The sequence below is a fragment of the Macrobrachium nipponense genome, chromosome 10 (genome assembly GCF_015104395.2).
Source record: "Macrobrachium nipponense isolate FS-2020 chromosome 10, ASM1510439v2, whole genome shotgun sequence".
NCBI lineage: Eukaryota > Metazoa > Arthropoda > Malacostraca > Decapoda > Palaemonidae > Macrobrachium > Macrobrachium nipponense.
Genome location: NC_087204.1, coordinates 47,758,202 through 47,776,505, shown reverse-complemented (window position 1 = coordinate 47,776,505; position 18,304 = coordinate 47,758,202). Strand labels below are relative to the sequence as shown.

The 18,304-nt window shown below is 37.8% G+C and overlaps 1 pseudogene; it reads left to right on the top strand.

The window, feature by feature from the left end:
* The first annotated feature begins 1,502 nt into the window (after positions 1-1,502).
* On the top strand, positions 1,503-17,876 carry LOC135223966 (lysosomal acid glucosylceramidase-like; annotated as a pseudogene).
* The last annotated feature ends 428 nt before the right edge of the window (positions 17,877-18,304 follow it).

Here is an 18,304-nt window from a genome sequence, read left to right as displayed (position 1 = left end):
CAAACGTCAGCGAGGGAATGGTTGAGCCTTCTGGGGACGCTTTCCTCGCTGGAACAATTCTTCCCTCTCGGGAGACTTCATATCCGTCCACTTCAATTCTTCCTCAAGAAGTCTTGGAGCTGGAAAAACGGACATCTGTCGGACGTTTTCCCATTCCAGTGGAGGTAAAGGCACACCTACAGTGGTGGTTGCTGCCTCTGGAAGAGAACAAAGGGATCTCTCTAAGATCACAGAACCCAGACCTAGTGTTGTTCTCCGACGCGTCGGAGACGGGTTGGGGAGCGACATTAGGCTCGGAGGAAGTGTCAGGCACCTGGGAACCAGCACAGGTGTCCTGGCACATAAATTGCAAAGAGCTCTTTCGCCGTACACCTGCGTTGAAGAGCCTAGAACCTCTGGTGAGAGGACAAGGTAGTACAAGTAAACGTGGACAACACCACCGCACTTGCCTACATTCGGAAACAGGGAGGGACACACTCCTCGTTCCTTTACGAACTCACGAGGGACCTGTTACTGTTTGGACGTCTCACAGGAACATCTCCCTGCTGACAAGGTTCGTACAGGGAGTAAGGAATGTGAGGGCGGACAGGCTCAGCAGGAGGAACCAGGTCCTTCATACAGAATGGACTCTGCACGAGGAAGTGTGTCGCGATCTCTGGTCTCTGTGGGGAACTCCTCATGTGGATTTATTCGCAACATACATTTCAAAAAGGCTCCCAGTGTTTTGCTCGGTCGTGGAAGACCCAAGAGCAATTATGGTAGACGCCTTCCTGCTAAACTGGTCCTCGAGTGGACGTGTACGCTTTTCCCCATTCAAAACAAAATCCTGGGGTTAGTATTGAAAAAGTTTGTGGCGTCAAAAGAGACGAGGATGACTTTAATGCCCCCTTTTGGCCGGCCCAGGAATGGTTCACGGAGGTGGTAGAGTGGATCGTAGACTTTCCAAGATCCCTACCAGGAAGGACGGATCTTCTCAAACAACCACACTTCAAGAGGTACCATCAAAACCATCCCCGCTCTCGCTCTGACTGCCTTTCGACTATCGAAAGACTTGTCAGAGCGAGAGGCTTTTCTCGCGAAGTGGCAAGCGCGATCGCGAGAGCTCGCAGAACCTCCACTTCGAAAGTATACCAGTCGAAGTGGGAGGTCTTAGAAGGTGGTGTAGAGCCAAGAAGTTGTCCTCCTCCTCTACCTCTATAGCAGAAATTGCTGATTTCTTGCTATTCCTGAGGGTAAAATCGCATCTAGCCGTATCCACAATAAAGGGATACAGGAGTATGCTCTCGGCTGTATTCAGGAACAGAGGTTTAGATCTGGCAAATAACAAAAGATCTCCACGATCTCATAAGATCTTTTGAGACGTCAAAGTCTAAGGAACCAGTACCTCCGAACTGGAACTTGGACGTAGTCCTCAAATATCTGTCTTCGGATAGATTCGAGCTCCGCATCAGGCATCATTTAGAGACGTAACTAGAAAATGCCTATTTCTTTTATCATTAGCGATGGCAAAAAGAATAGTGAGTTACAAGCTCTGCAGGATAAAGTAGGATTCAAGGGAGACTCGGCGATTTGCTCGTTTAAGACTCTGTTTTTAGCGAAAAACGAGAATCCCACGAATCCCTGGCCTAGGTCATTCGAAATCAAGGAATGTCTAATCTCGTAGGCAGAGAAGCAGAGAGGTCTCTATGCCCTGTTAGAGCTCTGAAGTTCTATCTTCAGAGGAGGAAGCGTCAGTTGGTAGGCTCTAGACAAGGTCTGTGTGCGCGTAAAAGAGACCCACAAGACTGATGTCAAAGAACGCTCTAGCGTTCTTTGTAAGAAACGTCATTACGGACGCTCACAAGGTCTGTCCGGACGAACAATTACAATTCTGAGGGTAAAAGCTCATGAAGTACGAGCGGTTGCGACGTCTCTCTCGTTTTATAAGAATATGTCGCTTAAAAAACATTTTAGATACGACATATTGGAGATGCAACTCGGTATTTTGCATCTCATTACTTGAAAGACGTGCGTGTGACGTATGAGAAATGCTTTTCTCTAGGTCCTATCGTATCGGCAGATACGATTCTGGGTACGGGAGCCGACACCAATCTTAAATTGTATATACTGTTCTCTGTTTGGATATGGTCGAGAATCTCTTCGAACAATGGAGGATTCAGGCTCGCACGGGCGGCCGTCTATGTTGTTCATAAGAGAATTCTCGTCATATCCAATTAGTTGAGTATAATTTTTTTTTTGAAAAATTATGTATGTGTGCGTAGTGGGTTTTTGAGTTACGGTTGTTGTGACGAGTTCGGGGATAACTTGTAACAATCCTTAGTTCTAACATGGTTAGGATCAGGTGGTCGGGATTGGTGTGCTCCTTCATAAGGTGTATTTGTCATATAATGGATCAGCACCCATTGACAAAGTCCTTTTAGGCTCTGCTGAGTAAGTGGGTAAGACGGCGAGACCACAAGAACTCTTGGCCATAGATCACATATCTCGCTAAAGTTTCTTGAGGTGATGCAGACTACTGGGCAAACACCCACCAAGTCTACCACCTATCAGGTAGAACCAAGGTTTTTTATTATACCTACAACATATGTTGTTTACCTGTCTATTCCATATAGTAGCTGTCTCTTACCCTCCACCGAAGGGTGCCAATCAGCTATGTATATATCTGACAGGTAAGTTGATTGTATGAAAATGATATTGTTATGTTACAATAAAGTTTCATACATACTTACCTGGCAGATATATACAATTAAAGGCCCACCCAGCCTCCCCGCAGGAGAACAGGTGGAAGAGAGAAAATATGATAGAAAACGGGGATGGATTTCCTAGTCCTGCCACCCAGGGCAGGCAGGTAGATCACCTGACCTACCTGTAGCGAGTGGCGCGAAATTTGAATTTCTGTCGGGGACGACGGAGTCTTAGCTATGTATATATCTGCCAGGTAAGTATGTATGAAACTTTATTGTAACATAACAATATCATATTCGGAAGAGCTCTCATTCGTCATTCGCAGACTCGTACAAGAAATAGACTTGTAGACTACGTCAATGAACGCTTATGTCCAATAACATAAGAATCTTGAGCTGACTGCTTCGATTCTCTTAAGTTTTGTTCATGAAACTTGCCTGTCAGATATGTATGTACCATATATTTCGGCGTACAAGTCGACCGAAGATAAGTCGACCCCCAATTCAGAGTAAATTTTTATGATTTTAACTAATATCGGGTATATTAGTCGACCTATAAAATGTGAGGCCAACCGTACGCTCAAAATAAGCAGCAGGGTAAAACGTATCATATAAAATAACCTGAATGTTATTACGGTACATATGTTGCTCTACTTACCTTAAGAAATACAGGTAATATACTCAGTATATTAACAAATCTGTGTAATATATAAAAGATGAATACCGGCAAATATGATTAGAAATGACGAAACGAAAGATACGTTACTCGAGTGTAATGTAAACAAACAAAGCGCTAACTAACGCTGCATAACAAATTGCCACTCAAGTTAATGTTTTGATTGGGTTGTTAAAACGATGTGCCAGTATTCTATTATTATGTTGGAATATTCCTTGACCATTGGCTCTTCTATGGCATAAACAGGCTCATTTGAGGGAAAACGAACCTGCAGTTGATTCACCAGATTCAAACTGGAATCCTTATGATGAAACCGTGAATGATAATTTGTTTGATGACTTGTTTAATTCAAGTGACGATGACTCAAGTCATTTTGAAGGATTTTAAATACGTATTTACTATTAAATACAAATTTTTTTTCTTTTATTTAAAGTGATAAATAAAGATTTCATACCATAAATGTTTTTGAACAATACCCCGGTAAATACAAAACTGTCAGAGTGAATACATCCTTCTCAATTACTATACTACAAATAGCTACACAATGTTTCCACAATTGCTGTGCGATTGGGGTTTCTTCTTCAAGTTACTTGGATTTTTTCATTTTTTCATTTTATAAGGTAATGGATGTTCTAATGTATTATTATTGTCGTATTACAGTGTGAAATGTTTTTAATACTTGTATTTACATACATAGTTACCTCAATAAGGCTGTCATTGTTATTAGCCAACTGTAAAGCCTGGATTCCTGAACCGATATGCCAAAATAATAAAGATTCACTTTTTGTTACCGTTAGATAAGTCGACCCCCTAATTTTGGCATGATTTTTTGGGGCTAAAGGGTCGACTTATACGCCGAAATATACGGTAGCTGTATTTCCGAATTCAGCTATATATATGTCTGCCAGGTAAGTATGAACAAACTTTATTGTGATATAATTTCATATTTTGCCTTGCGTTATTTACTACTGGTTGGTTCAAGACATATACGCTTGCTGTAGTTACCTCTTCGGACGGCAACCGGAGGTCTATTGTCTATTTTAAGGACATTTAATCGTTACTCCCTGCAGCCTTCCAGGAGTTTTCCGATTTATCTTTTACCGTTGTATGGTAGTGTTCTGACAACACAAACGCATCTATATATTTAGCGTTTTCTGTTTCGCTTAAATATACCAGCTTGAGAGTCTTTCTGCTCAAAAAAATAACGGACCTTTTTCTTCGTAGAATAGGGTAGCTGGCAACCCAGACATAAAGTTAAGAGACGACGTTCGTAAGCTGCTGGCTGCTGCTGTCACGCTGTGTCTGTCCTCCAGTCCAACCGAGCCAGTAACAGATAGTGCGCTGTCATGCTCGGTAGGTTACGTCTCTCTCTCCTGCGGGATTGACTGACTAACCATATCTCTGTGCTGACGGTTACGTCTCTCACGGACTTTAGCCTAAGATTGAGGGGATTTCTTACGTGAATGAATAAACGTTGCATTCGTTTTGCCTTACTATGTTCAAACAGAGTTATCTCTTAATCCTTTCGGTGCTCGTTACCGCACGGTATGGAACTACGAGTCTACCGCAACATTGCACTTTTATATGCTCTCCTGCTTAGGCAAAGCGCAGCCTTATTAGGGAAGTAAGCATAATCGGTGGGATGGGAATGGATGAGCTTGCTGGGGACCATTTCCTTCCTGAAGAAGTTTGTTTCCCCGAATAGACTGCAATTCAGACCACAGTTTTTCTACCTGGGAAAACTGAATATTATTCAACTAGAATGATTCTGAACATCTCTCAGTGTGTCTATCACCTGAGGTGATAGAAAGAAGGTGCCGGACATCTGATAGGGTTTCAGATGTCCTGGATCTTAATCTGAAAGAAGTAAAGCGATTCAGTAGTCCCTCCAGTCCTCGAAACGAGTTTTTGGGAAACCAGTGGTCCAGATCAACTCTGATATTCCACAGCTCTCTCATATCTTAAGAAGTATCTTCTCTCGGTCCTTGTTCGAGTTTACGAGAAAGAGCCTATTATAACAACAGGCGTAGAATGTAACGATCCTCTACAGGTTCGTTACAGGATTGCAAAAGTCCGTACAAATCGTCTCGATCGACGGCAGCAACTATTCACTTCGAGTGCCAATCTTTCTTAGAAGTAAGTTGAGAGTTGTGTAGACTTTAGGGACGCCCTTTCATTCTTCTCTTCGATATGTTGAGGACGAAGAGGCTTCTTCTTCTCTGCTCCCTTATTCTCGATCCGGGATCGGTACCATTAAACGCCATCCTATGATATTGAACGGGAGGGATGGATGTTTAGTCTCTTTTCCCCTTTTTCAATCGCTTAGGAAATGTAGTAAGAGGATTTATGACGTCACAGGGAGCGACAATGGACGCCTGATCGCCGACCCATGTTGATTCTAGGATCCTGGATTCACAGAAGGTTACCCATACTTTTCCTAGTTCACTTTCCAAGGACCTTTTCCGAGAGAGTCGGTCTACTCTAACTCGAAAGGTACCTATAACCTCTCCGCTCTGAGTCTGACTATGTTCAGGACTATCGAGATGTTGACAGGAATAAGATTACCGTCTTCCATTTCCGTCTGAAGAATGGGTGGATAAGCTGGCAGTCACAACTATTAAAGAATACGCAAATATGTTGTTGACGGCCTTTGGGCTTAGAGATTTGCGTCTGTCAAACAACAAAGCCCTTCACGATTTTTGAGTTCTGTGGAATCTCGAAACTCGCTCACCATCTACTTTTTGTCTCATCTGTTTTCTCGGAGTCAGACACTCGTGCGAGATCAGGCGACATATAGTAGCCCTGAGTTTCTTGTTGACGAAGTCGGTTGCGTTTATACACCCCCGATGATCGTGTAACATGAGACAGGTTGGGACTGTCAGGTATTCTTCCTTCGGGACTGAATCGCCTTTTTGCTCCTCGCTCCTTTCTCCTGGCACCAGAAGCTCGAGTCAGGATGTTGATTCGCTGACGACGTTGGGTTTGCGTTGATACACCCCCAAGGTTTGCTTAGATTGAATCGCCCAGGGCAGTCCAGACACTCATCCTTCAGCGAAGAATAGTGCCTTATGGTCTTCAGGGTACAGCCTTGCTGTCCTTGATTCGTCTGACTGGTCAACTGGTCGGTCACCTGACTTTAGTACAGACGTACTGACTGTTGCATGTCCAGATCGAAGCTTTCAATATGGAACTTAGACGTAGTCTGAAGTTCTGATGTCAAAGCATTCGAACCTCTCCTACCTGTTAACTTCTTGCATGTGATCAGGAAGGCCTTCTTCTAACCACCCTAGATACGACAAAGAGGGTTAGTGAAATTTTAAGCCATCGTCACAAGTTTTTGGCTTTAGAGAACGCAAGGCGGTGTGCTCTCTAAGCCTTCCGTTGTGGCCTAAGAATAGGAAACCCGTCTTGTCCTTGGGCCAGGAGCTTGGAAGCAAGGATGGCACAAGTTAGTGGGCAGGAGCCAGAGAGAGTCCTGTGCCCTGTCGGGTCTCTTAAGTGTTTTTATCTACATAAAACTCAAGAAAGTCGAAGTCATTCGGGCAATCTGCAGTGTTCCGAAAAAGACCAGACTTGCCCATATCGAAGAACACCCTGGCTTTAGTGTTAAGGAGTTCTTTCAAAAATGCTCCTTCATTGTGTTTGCACAAAGAATTGAAATCTTTTTATCTGAATGCTCACGAGGTGAGGGCGCGGCCTCGGAAGCATTTCAACAGAGCATGGCACTCAGCAACATCCTGAGTACCATGTTTAGCGAAGCAACTCTGTATTCACTTCACACTCCCTGCGAGATGTGAAGATGGCATATGAGATCTGCTGCTCGCTAGGGCCTATGTTGTCTGCAGACACAATCTTGGGGGCAAGAAGTACCACTCATCCTATCCTGTAGAAAATAGTTAGGAAGAGCTCTTAATTTATTTGTTGAGTCGCCGACAACGGCGACTTCTTAACTCTTAAGCCTTAGTTAACACACCTTAACTTTGGCTAGGTGGTCAGGTGGTGATATATATATATATATATATATTTTATTTTTATTCTTAGCCCTCATGGTATGGTCAATATGGTCTAGTCACATTGTGGTCACGCCCCGTTGACAGATCATCTGGAGTGCACCAGCTTTATAGGTCTCTACCTCGCTGGCAATTCTAGTAAAGCAGAAGCAGACTTGGGTGACAGTAATCACGAAGTCAGCTATGCTAACAGGTGGAACCAAGATGTAAATCATCTGCATGCATTTGTTTCCCAAATTCTTCTATTCTGTCCCTTCCCACCTCCAAAGGTGGGATTCAGCTATATATATATCTGACAGGTAAGTTTCATGAACAAAATGATATTGTTATGATACAATAAAGTTTGTTCATACGTTACCTGGGCAGAATATATATAATCAAGTACCCACCCACCTCCCCTCAGGGACAGTGGAAATAAAAATTATGAATAGAAAATGGGAATGGTTCCTGATACCCGCCTCCCAGCGGCGGGAATGGGTACTAACCACCTGACCGACCACTGCGTGTGTCGGAAGTTTTTAAAATTCTGTCGGACTTCAGAAAATACAGCTATATATATCTGCCAGGTAAGTATGAACAAACTTTATTGTATCATAACAATATCATTTTTCAGTACAAATCTTAATATGCATTAAAGTGCTGCTAACTGAAAGATCTTTTTTAATAGTATTAGTAGGTTAAGGGCTCTGTAGATCAGGTATGTTTTGATTATATGCATGCTTGTGTTTGCACAGTATTATTTAATATTAAGTAATTTGATCAAACCGCTGAATTCCACTAAGCAGCAGTTTATTTACCTCTTACCCTCAAATTTGGTATTTATTTTTTATTCTGTCAGAGCAATTTCTTATTGGCATTAAATTTCGCTCTGGTAAATATCCCTACTTTTCACTGAATTTCTTCAGTGTCCATAGACTCATTAGCTGTTACTTGGTTGGCAGAGTTTCCTCAGAAACACTAGATGCATTATGCTTTGGATGTTTGTTGCAGTAATAGTGTTTAGTTTATTGCTCTAAAGACATCTTAGAAATTGGCAATGGTAAATACTGAGAACAATTTAAGAATTAGGCTTCTAAAACTTTTTGACAAAACTAGCATTTTTTACAAAAGCTGTTTTTAAAGATAAATATGTATTTATTTATATTAGTAAAATTATGATAGAATGATATTGGAATACAAATATATTTTCTGCATTGATAATTAACTAAAGAATTTCCACAGTATGCCGTAAATTCCAGATATGTTTGCCGTTAATTACTGATGGATGTATTATTTGATATCATCACTGCTCTTGATCTTAAATGGAAAAATAAAGTCTGCAGTAGTATGTATGTGTATTGGTATATATAGGAAGCTTTCACCAGCTTGATCAAGTTGGCGAAAGCTTCCGGAATATAACAATATACGTACAATACATACTACTGTGTACATTTTTTCAATGGATGCATTGCAAACTTTGATACTGTATAAAAAAAATGACATAGCTAGTATTAACTAGTTTCTTTAATATTTGTGTCTTTTGCCATCTTTATCATATCATGATGGTAATATGACTTTGTGATTCTTACAGATTTTTCAGAGCTATGAAGAACATAACATCAGTTTTTGGGGCCTCACCACTCAAAATGAACCTACTGATGGACTTGTGAAGGATTTCAGCTTCAACTCCATTGGTTGGACTGCTCAGGACCAAGTAAGTTTCTGTGTTCTCTCAAGTGTTTCAGATTTTACAAGAGAGAACAGACTTCCTTTATATTCATGCTACTTGCGTGAAGAAGAATTATTAGTAGGTGAATTTTTCCCGAGCAGTACTTAAATGACAAAGGGACCAAAAGCTAATCACCATAGGAGACTACATTTACTACTGCCAGCTCTCATCTGATAAGGAAGATATACTTTACAATAATAATTTGTCATTTCTTCAAAGCATTAGACTCTGTACATGTAGTGGGTAGTGCCATCAGTGCACCCCATGCAGTTTGCTACGTATAGGTATAACTTACAGTTCTTTGCATCATCATTTGGCCCCTAGCTGCAACCCCCTTTCATTCCTTTTACTGTACCTCCATTCATATTCCTTCTTCCATTTTACTTTCCACCTCTCATAACAATTTATTCATAGTGCAACTGTGAGGTTTTCCTCCTGTTACACTTTTCAGACCTGTTACTCTCATTTTCCATTTTAGTGCTGAGTAACCCCAGAGTTCCTAGTGCTTGCTCTTTGGCCTAAAGTCTGTATGTGGTTCTATTCAAAACAGCAAAATTCAAATGTCAAAAAAGTATATCTAGTACAAATAGGAAGGCCTGTAAGGCTGTCACTGTAGAAGATGAAGTTGGATTAATGATATGCTTTTCCATGTAGTAATCAGGTTGACCAATGGTAATGCATTAATAATACTCTATAAATATGGAGGATTCTCGTAAAGGAGTGCAGGAAAATTGAATGTTAATACTGTACATCGTTATTAGGATAACATTACGATAGGTCATTGAGACAGAAATTTTCACTTGAATAAAGACAAGGAAGATATATACAGTAATAGTTTATTCCTTCAAAGCATTAGCAAAATTATAATGTCAAAAAAAGTAGAATTAGGAAGGCCTGTAAGGCTGTCACTGTAAATGAGTTTTAGTTAATGGCATGCTTTTTAATAATGAGGTATACTTTACTAATATGAATGATGTTCACAAAGGAATTAAAAAAATTGAATGTTCCTAATGCCAATTACTCTAAAGACAACAGTGTGATGAAGGGGTATGAGACATTATGGAAATATTAAATTGAATAAAGATAGACACATTTCCTCACATGGAGGTAAATGTTGGTGGTGAACTATAACATATCTGTAATTATAATTTTTTTTTGAACTGTTTACTGAGTATTGTTTTATGTTGAATAGATTTTTTGTTCCTTCGTTGTAGGCAAAGTGGATTGGTGAACATCTTGGTCCAGTTCTTCAGAACAGCAGCTTTGGCTCTCTTAAGATTATGATTTTGGATGATAACCGTTTTTTGTTACCAGGATGGGTTAAGGATGTAAGAACCCTTTGCTTTCTTTTAGTGGTGTTTTCAAAGTTTTGTTTCCATCTTGTTAAAGTTATCTTGAACTGAATTTTTTTATTAACCTAGATATACCTTGAATTATGTAGGGGGGAAACAAATAATTTATCTTTAGAGGAATATTTATGCTGATAGCAAATGAAAAGTTATTGAGAAAGTAATATTTAGCATCCTTTTTTTACAGTAACAAATTATGAATGAATTAAAACAACATTTCTTTAAAACAGATTTTTTTTGGAGGGATAGGGTATCTATAAAATAATATTTAATTTCCATTTTCAACATACAAATAATAAATTTCTGTTGGGGAAAGACAGTTTGTGTTTCTTTAAGTATTTTAAGTATTTTAATGTGTACATAATTGAGAAGTAGAAAATGAAACTGTAGAATGTAATGAACAATAGAAATACAAAAATGCAATTAGTTTGTGTGACTAGCCCTCCTCTAGGCGCTGTTTGTGAGGCAGAGGTTAAGAAGACTATACATAGTGGTTACATCAAGTACAAATTGTTTGTTCACAAGTCAGTAGCATATTCGGTCATGTATGTATGAAAGAAAAAATTTCTAAAATGATTTGCATATTTAAATTTCACAATTTTTTGTGTTTTTACCCATAGATTTGCTATAGTATTTACATTTAATTATTTTTTATGTTGTTAATGGAAAAATTTCATACGTTTCAGGTGATGTCAAACAAAGAGGCAGCTACCTATGTATCAGGGGTGGCCATTCACTGGTATCTCGACTTTGTCACTCCAGCTAATGTGCTAGATTATACTCATAAGATTTATCCAGATTTGTTTTTGCTTTATACAGAAGCATGTACAGGTAAGGAAGTACGTAATGTGTACATTTACAGTATTTTCTTTTTATTGTATATGTGCAAAACTGTACATATCTTGATTTAGTGCATGTTGACTGATAATGAATATTTTTGTAGATTAGCAAAACTGGATAGCAGTAAGAGAGATTCCTCTAGCTAGACTGGACTGGAATACAAAATTTAGGCCAAAGGCTAAGCACTCTGACCTATAGGGTCATTCAACACAAATTGAGAGGAAAATGGTTTTAAAAGTGAAACATGAGGAAAACCTCACAGTTGCAATATGAAGAGGAATGACAGGGGGTTGCAGCTAGACGCAGAAGGGATTCTGCAAAGAACCTTAAGTAATACCACAACTCCCACATAAGGTGCATGACCCTGTAGGCAGAGAAAGACCCCATATCTGTTATCCCTTGACTTTGTCAGGAGAGTAAATATGTGTTACAGTTAAAACGGCTGGTGTAGAGCATTGTCAGTAGAATAGAATTTTTTTTATCTAAGTAACATTTTAGAATGATCGATTATCTGCTTGTGCTTGGCCATAACATTTAGAAAGCTTTAATAGTTTTGATTCTTGTTGAGTAGCTGCTTATTAGGGAGGCAGTTGGCTCCTTAAGCATTTTAGTTGTTCCTTAATCCAAAAGGAGATCACATTCAGTTTATATAAGATACATATAGCAAATAGCAGTCTCATGTTTATTATTGCCTATGTAATCATCACATATCCATGAATGGATAATTGTTTGTGAGCCATGGTAAACTCCCTGTAGTTTAAAGAAAGTGTTCCAACTTCAAAATCTGATTTTAACTAAAATATTTTTTGTTTTTATAATAGCAAAAGATTTATTTTTTTTAATTGATGCTTCTTTTCTTTGCACATAAAAAGGACATGGCCTTGGCAGCCACTGAAGGTTGTACTGGGATCCTGGGTTCGAGCTCAGAATTATGCTGCAGATATTATTGAGGTATGAAGAATTTGTATTTGTTTCAGCATTTTCTTTTTCTCCAGGTAGGTGCACTGTAAGCATTGCTTTGTTGAGGTTCTTTGATGTGTCCCTTCCATGGCCCCCAGCTGCTGCAGACCTCTTTCGTTCCTATTACTGTAACACTATTCATATTCTCTTTCTTCTTACTTTCCTCAACCCTCTCCTAACATGTTATTGATTCATAGTGCAACCCCGAGGTTTTCCTCCTGTTAAACCTTTCAAACATTTTTGAGCTGTTAATATCAGTTGAGTGCTGAATGACCTCACATGTATCCCTCGCTTGGCCTTTGGCCTAAGTTCTAGATTCTATTCTATTTATCGTATTTTTAAGGGGGATACTTTCAAAATTTAATCAGACATTCCTAACCACACATTCAAGTTTCATAAGCTGTGGTACAATACAGTGACATTCAAGAGGGTCAGAAATTTTGAATGTTATATGATAATATATACCATACTATTTGCTGGTGTATTAAACACACTTTATTTTTATTTTTTTAACATATTTCATGCAGAGAATCACTTTTAAATGTCATTCAATAAGTGTATGTTGAAAACATGCTAAAATTGTTTTTTTCCACAAAAATATCCTTTTAACACGGGTGCGTCTTGTGCAAGGCTGCGTCTTATATGCTGGCAAATATGGTAATTGAAATCTAAGTAGCTGTCATATTGTGCGTCATGTGAAGTTAGATGGGGCATCAAGCTTACTTGGTTGGTGTGAGCTTCAGATTTGTTCACTTTAGAATCATGACTTACACCAAGTTTATGTCAAGAAGAAAACGAGAAACTTTGTCCTTGGAAATAAGTAGTTTTGACAATAAGAGTACAGTGAGCCCCCGTATTCGCGTTCTCCCGGATTCACGGACTCACGGATTCGTGGTTTTTTCTCTCTGGACCATATATCCATTATTCGCGGGAAATTCGTTTATTCGCTGTATTTTTTCTATGAGAAATATCCAGAAATCCCTGGTTTCTTAACCCTTAAAAACGCCGACGGTAAAAAAAGCGGGTAAAAAAAAAAAAATTTGTCTCCCGTGTGCCGGAGACGTTTCAGAGTGAGCGCGGAACCAGAAAAAATATTTTTTCAAAAAATCATAGCGCGCTTAGTTTTGAAGATTAAGAGTTCATTTTTGGCTCCTTTTTTTTGTCATTGCCTGAAGTTTAGTATGCAACCATCAGAAATGAAAAAAATTATCATTATCATATATAAATAATGTGATATATGATAGCGCAAAAACGAAATTTCATATATAATTGTATTCAAATCGCGCTACGCGCAAAACGGTTAAAGATAACCAGTTACTTTTTTTTCGTTGTAATATACACTAAATTGCGATCATTTTTTGGTATAACAAAAAATTTGTAAAACGATAAAAGCAACACAGAGAAATATTATCACAAAAATAATGCATGAATTCGTAACGTGCGGGACGTAAACACATATTTTTTTTCAAAATTCACCATAAATCTAAATATTGTCCTAGAGACTTCCATTTCCTTTTCAAAATGAAGAAAATGATTGAATATTACTATACTGTAAGAATATTAGCTTACAAATGCAGTTTTCGACCATATCTGACGAGTTAAAGTTGACGAATGTCGAATTTTTTTTATATATATTTTTTTATATGCAATTATTTCGGAAATAAGAAAAGCTACAACTTTCAAAATATTTTTCAGTTTTATTCTACATAAAATTGCGCACATTTTCATATATAAAACTCTATGAAATGCCTAATATGAAACGGAGCAAATATTCCGAGAATGGGACTTACGCATTTCGGAGATTTGTGGCGGAGAATCCGCGCGGCGGAGGGAAGGAAATTTTTTTTTTAAAAATTCACCATAAATTTAAATATTGCGCTAGAGACTTCGAATTTGTTTCACGATGAAGATAAATGACTGAATATTACTAGACTGTAAGAGTTTATCTTACAATTGCGTTTTTCGACCAGTTCGGTAGAGTCAAATTTGACCAAAACGTGGTTTTTTTTTCTATTAATCGTGATTTATATGCAAATATTTCAAAAATGAGAAAAGCTACAACCTTCAACTATTTTTTGTTGTATTATACATGAAATTGCGCACATTTTCATATATAAAACGTTATGTAACGGCTAATTTAAAATGGTGCAAACATTACCACAATCGCACGTATGATTTTTTCGGAAGAGTTACCGCGCGGACGTAAAGAAAATGTTATTTTTTTCATAAATTCACCATAAATCGAATATTTGCTAGACTTCCATTTGTTGCAAAATGAAGGTAAATGCTTGAATATTACTAGAATATAAGCGTTTTAGCTTACAATTGCGTTTTTTCGACCATTTCAGTAGAGTCAAAATTGACCGAAGGTTGAAAATTTGTCACTTATCATTTTTTATATGAAAATATTTCAAAATTGATAAAAGCTACAACCATGGGTTGTTTTTAGTTGTATTTTGCATGAAATTGCGCACATTTTCATATATAAACTTTATGTAACGGCTAATTTAAAATGGTGCAAACATTACCACAATCGCATGTATGATTATTTTCGGAAGAGTTACCGCGCGGACGTAAGGAAAAAGTTTTTTTCATAAATTCACCATAAATCGAAATATTGTGCTAGAGACTTCCAATTAGTTGCAAAATTAAGTTAAATGATTGAATATTACTAAAATATAGAGTTTTAGCTTACAATTGCGTTTTTTTTCGACCATTTCGGTAGAGTCAAAGTTGACCGAAGGTTGAAATTTTGGCACTTATCGTTATTTATATGAAAATATCTCAAAACTGATAAAAGCTACAATCATGAGTATTTTTCTGTTGTATTCTACATAAAAAATGCGCACATTTTCAGATATAATACTCCATGTAACGCTAATTTAAAAACGTAAAAAAATTATGTCAAAGTGACGAAATAATTTCCGAGATGTGTCACAGATACTTTTCATGCGCAAGAAAGAAATTCGCGCTTGCGCGCCTGCGTAACGATTGTAAACAAAACAACACCTTGATCCGTGAACTCCCAGCATCCCCCAAGGCTCGTGATTCAAGAGTTTTCGGCTGGTAGGCCTAAAAGTATTTTTCCGCGAATTTTTAAAAAAACTTTGTATGTCGACGTAAATACGTCCAGTCGGCACCCGAGAGACAAAAAATGTCGACGTAAAATACGTCCAGTCGGCGTTTAGGGGTTAATCATTTTCATCATAAAATGCACTTTTTGTGATAAACTATTAAAAAAACCAGGTATAAAAATTTTTGTGGGTTTCCCTTGAGTTTTACTTACCAAAATAGGCCATTTTCAGAGTTTTTATAGGGGTTCCAACTATTTGTGGATTCTAAAACATTCGCGGGGGTTGGGATGGGGTTTGGTCGCATCCCCCATGAATATGGGGGTGGGGGGGACCACTGTATTGGCATTCCAAGAGAAATAGAATAATATAATTTGGATTTAGGCCAAAGGACAAGTGTTGGAACCTATGATGTCGCTCATTGCTGAAAGCTGAATTGACTGTCAGAAGGTTTGAAAGGTGTAAACAGGATGAAAACCTTGCAGTTGCACTATGAAACAATTGGTAGGAGAAGGTCAAAAGTTAGATGGAAAAGGAGAATATGAAATGAGGTACAATAAAAAAGAATGATTAAGGTTGCAGCTAGGGGCCGAAGGGATGCTACAATGACAAAATTTAAGTTTTACCTGCCATGCACAACATGAGGTGCACTGATGGCAATAGCTCTATGAGGTTTCCAAGAGGAAAAATACTTAAAATTTTGTCTTGTTTTGAGAAAATGTATCATAGGTAGCACTAACATTCATATGGAACTTGAAAATTATTTTTGCACTTTAATTTTTGATATATATTTTACTGAATCCACAACACTTGGGTGTCTGGTTTAATTTTTTTCTTTCTTTCTTTTACAGAATCTACAACACTGGGTGTCTGGTTGGACTGACTGGAATTTTGGCTCTAGATATGAAGGGAGGACCTAACGGTGGGTCAAGAATTTTGTTGATTCTCCTATTATAATTAATGCTGTAAGTATAAAAGCTATTAATTGAAGAAATTATAGCAATATGGTTGATGAAGTCATCAGATTGATAACACATTTCACATTGATCATCTATTGCTTGTAAGGGATTTATCTTGATAAAAGTTGACATTAAAAACCAGGCAACCTCTGGACCTGAGAAGTGCCAATTTTTGAAAATGTCCGATTTTTTTATTGCTATATGGGCTGTATATATTTAAGAGAAAATGACTACCTGTACAGTCCTTTAAAGAAAGAAATTTAACATAGATGAAAAGCAAATAAAATTTTAACGTTCACCAACTAAATAAAACAGTGCAAGCAAGACCTGATAGCTGATTCTGGAATAAAGCACCATCAAAACATTAACAGCTCCTCCAGAAAGCAGTGACGAGCCAAAGCGGTAAATTTGAAAATGCAGTCAAAAATCCATGCCAGAAATCTGAAGGAACTGTACTTCATTTACAATAGATACCATCATCCAAATACTTGCAAGATTAGATGGAAGTACGTATACTGTACATTCCTTAATGGGTTTAGTTTGACCTTCAATTTTTACTACTCAAGTTTGTCCATACTAATTACAAACTTCTTATATGTACTAATGTTCACATGCCCAGTTGTAAGTTGACCAAACTGGAGGGTGAAGATTTACTTTGGGGTGGAAAGCAAAGGTATGAGTTCGAGTTTTCTGCATTGCCATTACACGTGCTTATTTTTCTGCTTATTACATTGTGTAAATTTGCATTCAAATGATCTCTCATATGATTGGTGTCTTTCATGTCAGATGGTCTTTAGGTCATTACAGTGTATCCCATAGAAAAAACGTGTTTATCTATCACTTAACTTGTTGGAACAGTAGTCTATTTAGTATTTATGATATGAAATACATATAAACTAACATGTAGGATAGCAAAAGAGGAGGGAGACAAAAGTTGTTTTTGATAATGTTTTGAAACAAATTATTTTTTAACAGAAAAATGGGGAATTCTACAAGCACCCATGTACTATGCCTAGCTCACTTTACAAAAGCATTACCAGAAGGTAGCCAGAGAGTGGAAATAAACTCTTCAGTAGTCTTCAAAAACTCAACAGTAGGGCTTTCATATGTGGGTTTCATTCGTCCGGACAAAGGAACATCACTGATACTGTTGAACAAGTGAGTATCGTCTGATAACTTTGTCACTGAGAGGTTGATGAAATGTTTTAAGACTTATTTTTTTAGGGCATGTTTTTATCACTGTGCTGTTGATAATAGAATCTCTTGTTTACTTTAATAGGTATCATTGAGCAGATCAAGATTCAACTGCAGGAGGAGAAAGTTGGAGTGCTGGAGGTTTGGAATTTGAAGCCATTTTCCATAACCACTGTAACTTGGAAGCATTAAGTGATTAGTAAGTATACAATAATTAACCAAAGAATTTATACCTTTATATAATCAGATATATTGTAAATCCATATCTCATTGCCAGGACAATACCTTTTATAGTACTGTATTTATAACAATAATCTACTAGGTATGTATGCATTCAAAATAAATCTGGATCACTTCCACCACAGGTCATTTTCCCAAAGGTATCCCATGTGTGGGAAGATGCTAAAGACAATCAGAAAGCCTAAAGTAACTTGTGGACTTCGAAAAACCAGCAGAGACAAGGCCTGCATGACCTGAGTGGTCATTGTGAGAACTTGCCATGATCATTGAACAAGAAGTGTTACCATATGACTATATAATTATTTTCCTTAACACAGGATCTTGGTACAATATTGAGGGGAAGGTCTGTTTATTGTAAGATTCCTTTCATTATGCATGATCAGGTAAAGAAATCAGTACAGTGGACCCCCATATTCACGTTTTCAAGATTCACGAACTCGTGTATTGGTGGATTTCTCTATGGACCATATATCTACCCATTATTTGCGGGAAATTCGCGTATTTGCTGTATTTTTCTATGAGAAATATCCACAAATTACTGTATTTTCATATGAGTTTCATGATTAAATGCACTTTTCATGATAAAATTATTAGAAAACTAGTAATTATAAGC